General features: G+C 32.3%; 1 pseudogene; it reads left to right on the forward strand.

Moving 5' to 3' along the window:
* Window positions 1–5026: 5026 nt before the first annotated feature.
* Window positions 5027–8418, forward strand: LOC141676618 (uncharacterized; annotated as a pseudogene).
* Window positions 8419–9576: the final 1158 nt, after the last annotated feature.

Here is a 9576-nt window from a genome sequence, read left to right on the forward strand (position 1 = left end):
ATCTCTAGTCTTCTCATCTTCACTTTGACTTATCGATAACTCTTAGTTCTCTAGTGGCTTCTTGACTTGTCGATATCTCAGAGTTCTCTAGTCAAATTAACTTGTCGATATCTCAGAGTTCTCTAGTCAAATTAACTTGTCGATATCTCAGAGTTCTCTAGTGAATTTTGACTTATCGATATCTCTGAGTTCTCTAGTGGAACTTTACTTATCGATAACTCAGAGTTCTCTAATGAATGTAGACTTGTCGATAACTCTGAGTTCTGTAGTGAAGAAATGACTTGTCGATATCTCCAATCTTCATGTCTTCAATTTGGCTTGTCGATATCTTCCTGAGTTCTCTAGTAGCTTTCCTGACTTCTCGATAAGTCATTCTGGAGTTCTCGAATGACTTCTCTATAACATTAAATATGTGACTTGTAGAGATCTTGACTTAGAGTATTTTTCTCCAAACAGATTTATTCAACTCCAAGCTTCTTCAAAAATTTTATGAGGCATGATCTTCTTGATCTTCTTGCAGATAGAATCCTTAGGCTTGATACTGTTTTAGGAAAAAGACTTCAGTCTGCTCATTTATATTTTTATAGACTTTAAGTGTTACAAGTACAAAATACAAACTAAGATAACAACACAACTTACTTAGGTTTGGCCCCAAGCTTAGCTGATTACCAAAAATAACAGTTCATTAATCTTCTCCTTAGATCAGATGTCCATTTGTCTTATTTTATACTTTGATCAGGGACACTAATGATATTGTTATCTTCAATGATCTTTGACATCATCACTTATATATTACATTCCATATTTACATTTGTTACACGGACTTAATTTTTCCGGATAACATCCATCTGCAAGGGTAAATTTCAAAAAAATCTTCTACACCGTCCTAATATTCATTATCCGATGAAAGTTGGACATGTTCGAATCGTAACTTCATCCAATCCCGTTTTGGATTAGACATCTACCAATGTAAAAAAAATACATCGATTATATGATTAATTTTTAATTTATAACACGAAAACAAATAAATATTCATTTAATACCACCAAATCATTAATCAAAATTAACAAGTTAATTAGGCAACACATTGACATACATGGCATACAAGTTATAATAATATCAAACAAACATATATGTACTACATATATAAACACATATATTTAAACATTGAGCAAATATTTTAAACTTATAATCAATGATTTTCAGATCCTCTTTAATTTTTATCTTAAAAAATTTCACTTTTCACCTGCTTTTCTCCCCCTCTTAACTCAAGAAATAAATGAAGAATAAAAGAGAAAAAAAATGTGAGAAAATATTAATTACAGGTTCAAATCCGACCATTACAGTCAGTTTTGTTAAAGTAATATTGCCTCCCCAAGTAACGTGCAATATTGATAGTTGGTTGGTAGCATTAAGTGCAACCTAAAACCGAATGACTAATAGTCAGTTTACAGCGGTCGGATGAACCGGTCCGATTAGACGGTCAATTTCATTTGACATGGATAAAGTCAAAAAGCTTCTCTCAAAAGTGGGCCCAAAGGAGCCTTCGAACGGATCAAATGGGTACGTTTATTGATTAAATCGACTTTTTATTCAAACTTCTGATTTTAACCTCTGACTTTATTCGGTCAAATTCATGAGGCTTAGCAATCACTTTGTTTCTTATATTGTGTGGCATTGAATGTACTTGTTCAGCCCATACTTTGTTTCTTGTCCAAAGTTCGAAGAGCATTGACATGTTAATTTGTTGGTGATTAGTGTGTTTTTTGCGCGAACTAGGAGATGGCGCAATATCTCACTAACATATTTAAACATTACCATATTGTTCTGCAATATAAACCACTCGAAACCCATTTTCCATTTTAAGTGGTTATTAAGAATTTATAATAACATTTCCTACTATTTAGCTAATATTTAGCGATTAGCTTTATATTATCATATCCCATTCACTGCTTAAGTAGTTTGAGGAATTCAAAGTGCACCAAAAAGCTATCACGGAAGAGAGCACAGTGTCATTAGGGATGGCAACGGGTCGGGTTCAGATCAAGTATCGTTAAATTTAAATCAAAATCCAAATTCAAATACTTTCGGGTTATCCAAATCCAAATCTGTCGGATTTCGGATCGAATCGGGTATTTTTAAGTATTCAAAATTACGAATAATGCATTCAAATTTAATATCATTTATACATTGAAACATTATTATCAACATTTACATAATAACTAAAATTAAAATAAATAAATTATTAAGTAGTCAAAAGCATTATACGGCACAAATTCATGTCGAGTAAAATCTAAGATATGTTAATAGCATAATCTTTAGTATTACATCTTAAATAATAAAAGTTGATATTAAAAAAAAAGTTATAGTTCATTAAATAAGTGTTAATGACATTGATCAATTACTATTAATATAATAAAATAAAAATATGTAAATTATATGTCTTACTTAAATCTAAAGTATCATATATAATATATTATAAAAATATTGGATACGTATCGGGTTTCGGTTTTGAATCGGATTTGAATTGAGTTTCTGATTTCGGATCAAGTATCGATTTGGTACATTAAAATCTAAATTCAAATTTAAATTTAGAATTTCGAGTTGAGTAAATTCAAAATCTGAGGCTTAGGATCAAATATATATGGAACGAGATTAACACCCGTAAGTTAACACTGGTAACGTGCCATAACATTCATCCATTCAAAATGAGGTTCAAAATGACGTTGGACTGGATATCCGCATTTTTCAACATTTTCATTACCAAGTCGAACGATTTGAACTTGAGTGTTGGGCTCCTCCGTCCATTGGTAGGATCGCTTTTCCAAGTTCCTTGGCTTGCCTTTCAAGTTGCGTTGAAACTTTCATCGTTTTACTCCAGCGATAGAAAAAATGGTTTTTGGCACTTCTTTCTACCTGGGCAAGATTTTCTACTCTGGAAATTTGGGGTGTTAGAGGTTGAAGATTAGAAAAACCATTACGATTTGAATTATTCTATCGTTTACATCCTCTTTTTCTGTAATAGTTAATAATTGACTTTTTTTTCTAAAAGTTTTATGGGGTAGTCTTGCTGTATTACATTAACTACCTAATTCCCTTATTTCCTAATAATAAACGAAACATAGAAACACTACGTTATAATATTTAACAATAATTGATTTAATTTATTTGTCCCCATAATAATCTTTCTGTGATCTGTGAATATCTTGGAATTAACTTCAAGATTTTAATTCACTTTTCAAAGTACTCTAACAGCGTAATTATAATTAATAATTTTAAAATTTTAAAGAATAAGATATATAATTAGTATTATGATTCATGAAAAGAAAGATATTAATAATTGTAGCTTTTTTTTGCTAAATTAATAATTTTAGCTTTAAATGCGAAGTTTTTATATGTGTATTAAACATAAAATTATTTGAAAGTAAACAAATTATATGATGTACATTATTACATTCCCTTCGCCGAAAGTTCCCTGGACTTGATATACGCATGTAGACTATTGTTTTAGCCGTACTAAATAATAATTGTCCTTACTTTCTTATTCTTAGTTTTTAAAAAAAAAAAAAAACTTAAACAAATTTGATCATTCATAGATATTTTTAAAATAACAAAATATTTATATGGAACAAAACACTAATAAGAAATATTAGTCAAATTATTGGTTAAGTATTAAAATACCAAATCAAAATGCATTTCTTTTTTTAATTTATTTTTCATATCACTTAAATATATAATCATAAATTCTCCTCCCGTGAAATTCGAACCTGTAACCAAATAATCATAAATTCTGGGATTCGAACCTGTAATCTTTTTAACCAACTGAGTCAACCCTTGCAGAGTAGTTAGAATTACTATTCAACCATATCAACAAACAAAATAAATTTATTTTTTGTTGAATTTTTTCATATCACAAAAATGTACAGATCTTCCTTGCCGTATGGTGGGTTCATTTATAAATATTTTTAAAAAATTGAACATTACTATGAGACTAAACAATACTAAAAAGTATTAGTCAAACTACTGGTTGACTGTTAAAATAGCAAACCAAATACATTTATCTTTTTCTAAAATTTTTGTTATATCACTAAAATATATATATCTTGACATCCGTACGGTTGGATAATTCATAAATAAAAAAATTTTAAAAAAAATAAAATAAAATTTGGGACTAAGTATTAGTTAGAAACATTATTCAAATAATTGGTTGACTGTTACAATAACAAACAAAATAAATTTATCTTTTCTAAATATTTTGTCATATCACTAAAATTTATAGATAATGACATTTGTATGGTTGAATCATTCATAAATATATGTAAAAATTGAAATATCAATATGAGACTAAACACCAGTTAGAAATACTAGTCAAAAACTGGTTGACGGTTAAAACATCACACCAATTAATTTATTATTTCCATATCACTAAAATATATAGATATTAACATCCTTACGGTTGGATCATTCAAAAATAATTTAAAAAAAAATTGAAATACCAATATGGGAATAAACAATAGTTACAAGTAGTATTAAAAATCTGTTAATTATTAAAATATCAAACTAAATAATTTTATTGTTATCTAATTTTTTTTCAGATCGCTATATTCATACCGTTGAACAATTGAGAAATATTTATAAAAAATCTGAATAATATTCATAATAATCCAATATATAATATATTATTTTTTTGAATTTTTTCTAGCCAAATCTGAAGTCGAGCCAATTTCTAGCTGAGCTAGCGCTCAACATGGCAAAAATATTGCTCAAACTCGTTTGCTTAAGAAACACATTTTTGTGTTTGAGTTCGAACTTGAACCCTTAACAAACTGAGCTGAACTCAACTCGAGTTTGTTGTAAGGAGTTCGGTTAGTGAAGAGCTCTAATTGGGTGGCTAAGGTTGATGCTAGATTATGGATTCTGGCAGTTGAAGCTTTCAGCATTTTAATATAATCACGTATGTATGAAACTACTGGTGTTGAATTTATAGACAAATCACAGTCTAAATCTTGTCACTTAGTAAGATTACAATGCTTTCCTTATACTATAAATCACCGAAGTAATGCATGCAATCTGAGTATCAGACAGTCAGACACACACAAAAAAGAAGCACAAGAGTGTCTTATAATTTCCACTATAATGCATCTCGTAGTATTTTTCATTACTATTCTCTGTTGTTCTGTGAAGTCATCATCTGTTCCTAGAAACCTTGTAGACAAAGATGCGTTAATTTCGTTCAAATCCAAGTCAAACAGTCCAGAGGATCCAAATTTATTGTCTTCCTGGGATATCCAAAATGCCTCTCCATGCAACTGGACTGGGGTCACATGCAATGGCTCTGGCTCTTCCCAAAGAGTCATTTCTCTGAACCTTTCGGGATTCGGAATGGAAGGAACCATTAGCCCCCACATCACCAATCTCTCTTTCCTTCGCTCCCTTGACCTTAGTAACAACAAGCTCAGAGGAGCCATACCACCCGAAATTGGTAAACTTTATCATTTACGATTCTTGAATCTAAGCTCGAATAACTTGGACGGCAGGATACCACTCAATATAAGCAAGTTAACTCAGCTCCAGAGCCTTGACTTGAAGGCTAATAAGATTACAGGCGATATACCTCAAGAATTCGCTCATCTAAGCAAGCTCGAGGTTTTGAAGCTTGGACAGAATGACTTTTGGGGTAAAATTCCACCCTCATTGTCCAATCTTTCTTCGCTTACTGTTTTGAACATGGGTACCAATGGCCTTACTGGAAAAATACCTGGCGAGTTGGGTAATCTTAAAAACCTGAAAGTTTTTGATCTCACCATAAACGGACTTACTGGGACCGTTCCTCCAGCAATTTACAACATGTCTTCTTTAATCAACCTGGCAGTTGCTTCAAACATACTCTCTGGTGAAATTCCATACGATATTGGGATTAAACTTCCAAATCTTCTAATCTTCAACTTCTGCTTCAATAATTTCACCGGAAGAATTCCAGGGTCTTTGCACAACCTCACTGATATACAAGTTATTCGCATGGCGCATAACCTTCTTGTGGGAACAGTGCCACCAGGTTTGGGAAATCTCCCATTCCTGCAGATGTACAACATTGGGTTCAACAAGATTCATAATCCTGATGATGATCTTTCGTTCATCACTTCTTTAGCAAACAGCACTTGTCTCAATTTCCTAGCAATTGATGGTAATGCTTTTGAAGGTGTTCTTCCTGAATCAATTGGCAATCTTTCCAAGGTGCTTTCAAAAATGTACATCAGGAAAAATCGTATTCACGGAGAAATACCGGAAATGATCGGCCTTCTTAAGAACTTGTCATTGCTAGATTTAAGTGACAATTCTATTTCCGGAAAAATCCCAGAAGCCATAAGCCAATTACAAGAACTGCAATATCTTGGTTTGGCAAGGAACAAAATCTCTAGTATTATTCCAAGTTCCCTCGGCAATCTCAGAAAGCTAAACAAGATTGATTTATCAGGAAATGAAATTTTTGGTGAAATACCAACTAGTTTTCAGAACTTCCAAAGTCTGCTTTCACTAGACTTATCGAACAACAAACTCAATGGAAGCATACCGCAAGAGGTTTTAAATCTACCAAGTTTGAGTATTATCTTAAATCTGTCCAAGAACTTCTTGGATGGGCCATTGCCTCAAGTTGGGGTTCTAGAAAAAGTTGTTGCCATTGACCTTACAGGCAACCGCCTATCTGGTGTCATTCCCAAATCTTTTGAAAGCTGTAAGAGCTTGGAACAGCTATTTATGGCTAGCAATAATTTTTCAGGCCCTATTCCGATTGCTTTTGGAGAAGTGAAAGGACTGGAAGTCCTAGACCTCTCTTCAAACCAACTTTCTGGATCTATTCCTCCTGACATACAGAAACTAGAAGCTCTTCAATATTTGAACCTATCCTTAAATGATTTAGAAGGGAAAATTCCTAGCCTGGGGGTATTTGGAAATATGTCTAATGTACATTTAGAAGGAAATCAGAATCTTTGCCTGCAGTCAGGATGTGAAAACTCTCTAAATAACAGAAGACAAATTATATTCAAGGTAATCCTACCTATCTTAGCAACTACAGTAGTTTGTTTTCTGGTTGTGATGTTTATGGTATCAAGGAGAAGAGAAACTAAGGTCAATGCCAAATGTCCTCAATTTCACGATGGGAAGCCTGAAATGATTTCATACCATGAGCTCCGAGAAGCAACAAGAGATTTTGACCAGGAAAATTTAATTGGTTGTGGAAGCTTTGGGACTGTATACAAAGGATATCTTAAGAGAAATATACAAGTTGCCGTGAAGGTTCTTGATACTAAAACTTCTGGATATTGGAAGAGCTTTGTCTCTGAGTGCAGGGCTTTGAAGAATATAAGACACCGTAATCTTGTGAAGCTAATCACATCATGCTCAAGCTTGGATACGAGAAACATGGATTTTCTTGCTCTAGTTTATGAATTTCTCAGTAATGGAAGCTTAGCAGACTGGATTTCGGGTTAAAAAAAGCACCAGGATGGCACATGTCTTTCTTTTCTTGAAAAACTGAATATTGCAATAGATGTTGCCAGTGCTCTGAATTACCTCCACCATGATTGTGAAGTTGCGATAGTACACTGTGATCTCAAACCGGACAACATTCTTTTGGATGAAGAAATGACAGCAAAAGTAGGAGATTTTGGCCTAGCTAGGCTCTTGCAAGAGAGAATGAGCAATCAAGTTTCTGTTAGCTCAACATTTGTTGTAAAGGGTTCCATCGGTTACATACCACCAGGTTATATATCTGAATAGCTTGTTTCAATTTTTAAAATGCACAATATATAAATAATTTCACTAATCAGTATAAGATTTTGCAGAGTACGGTATATGTGAGAAATCTTCAACTGCTGGAGATGTTTACAGCTATGGCGTGATGTTACTGGAACTCTTTACAGGAATGAGCCCTTTGCAAGAGTGCTTTTGTGGAGAATTAAATCTAGTAAGATGGGTTGAAGCAAAAATTTTAGAGAAAGAGTCGCAAGTTCTTAATTTAGATAACGAGAAGCAAAGCTTAAACCTAGAAGCACAAAATAGTTGTCTGATAAATGTCATCAGAGTGGGGCTATCATGCACCAAAGATTCACCTGATGGACGCATCAACACTAGAGAAGCTCTGCACAGCTTGATTAACTCTAGAGACACCTTTCTAAAGTCTGACCCCTGCTGAGAAAACAGAGAATTCATAGTAGTAAGTTCGCATGTGGCTGAAATCTGTATGTTATAGCTGTATAAATAGATCCAATAAGCAACAATACAGGCCCCTGTATACTATATTATTAAAGTTGTATGCAAATTCAATAAGCTACCAGTTTGGCCCTAATGTCACGATATCTAGATAATGAGGATATAATTTATGTAAAACTGTTTTAAAGTTTTAAGTAGGTGCAGCTAAATGACCTTTTGTTTACCTGTTGGAACAAATATGCAAAGACAGATAGCAAAGTTCGTAGTTACATTACATATGAAGAACTGGACACGAGAGAGCACTTCTAAGTTCTAATAATAAAATTTTATAAATTAGTAAGGAGAATTAATGACATTTGAGTTTAGCAGCACCAAAAGGGCGGAACTAGTGGGGTGGCAATCTATACTCAAAACCCGGCTAAATACAAAATTTTAGTAGATTTTTTTCCCAATCTTAATTTTTAGGTAAAATTCAGTAGAATTTGTTTGTTAAGCCACGTCTAGCACGAAACTATTTATGATTTTTCATTTTCGCCCCCGGCAGTTTTGTAGTTCTGGTTCCACCATCACCAAGGAATCTTACTAAACATTTGGAAGGCTTGTGTGTTTAGAGATGAGAAAACATGCAGCTCAATTAATTACAGTTCACGTACGTCGGCAGGCACCGGGTCTTTGTTTTGCTACCAGGCTTATTCTTAATTTCTACCAGATCTTTCCTCTGTCTCGGTTGTTACTAGTTAACTAACGAAGCTGGTTCCAAAAAATAAATACAAATTAAATATGAAATATTAATCAGTCAAAGTGTTTAATCCAATGTTTCGCAAAAGAATGCCCACTTCACCTTCCTACTTTAAGATTTTTAAATTTATCAGATTAAAATGTCTCAATTAAATGAGGGATCGAAAGTGATATTTCATTCACATATACAACCTCGTACCGCTATACTATATTATCACATTTACTTTTTATGATACACATAATATATAAGTATACTAAATTAATATTTTATTTAACTTAATAGTTACTTGAATTCCGCGAAAAAGAGATAATTACTTGAATATTTGTACATTTAATTTTAAAGAATTGAATTTTTCAGATATAAAGTTAGGCATAATATATAATGGATTATTATCTTATTTATTAATCATTTTTTAATTTGAAAATATATCTCATATATTTTTAACATATTTTTTATTATAAAAAATAATTAAGATGTACATATATAATTTTTAAAGAAAATATTGAAAATAGAATCACTTGTATATAAATAATCTATATTGGTATTACATTATAACGACCCGCACTTCCTGACCATTGATTCTAAACCAAAACTAAAATAAAATACAATTTACTAATACGAAAATC

The sequence above is a fragment of the Apium graveolens genome, chromosome 8 (genome assembly GCF_009905375.1).
Source record: "Apium graveolens cultivar Ventura chromosome 8, ASM990537v1, whole genome shotgun sequence".
Lineage (NCBI taxonomy): Eukaryota > Viridiplantae > Streptophyta > Magnoliopsida > Apiales > Apiaceae > Apium > Apium graveolens.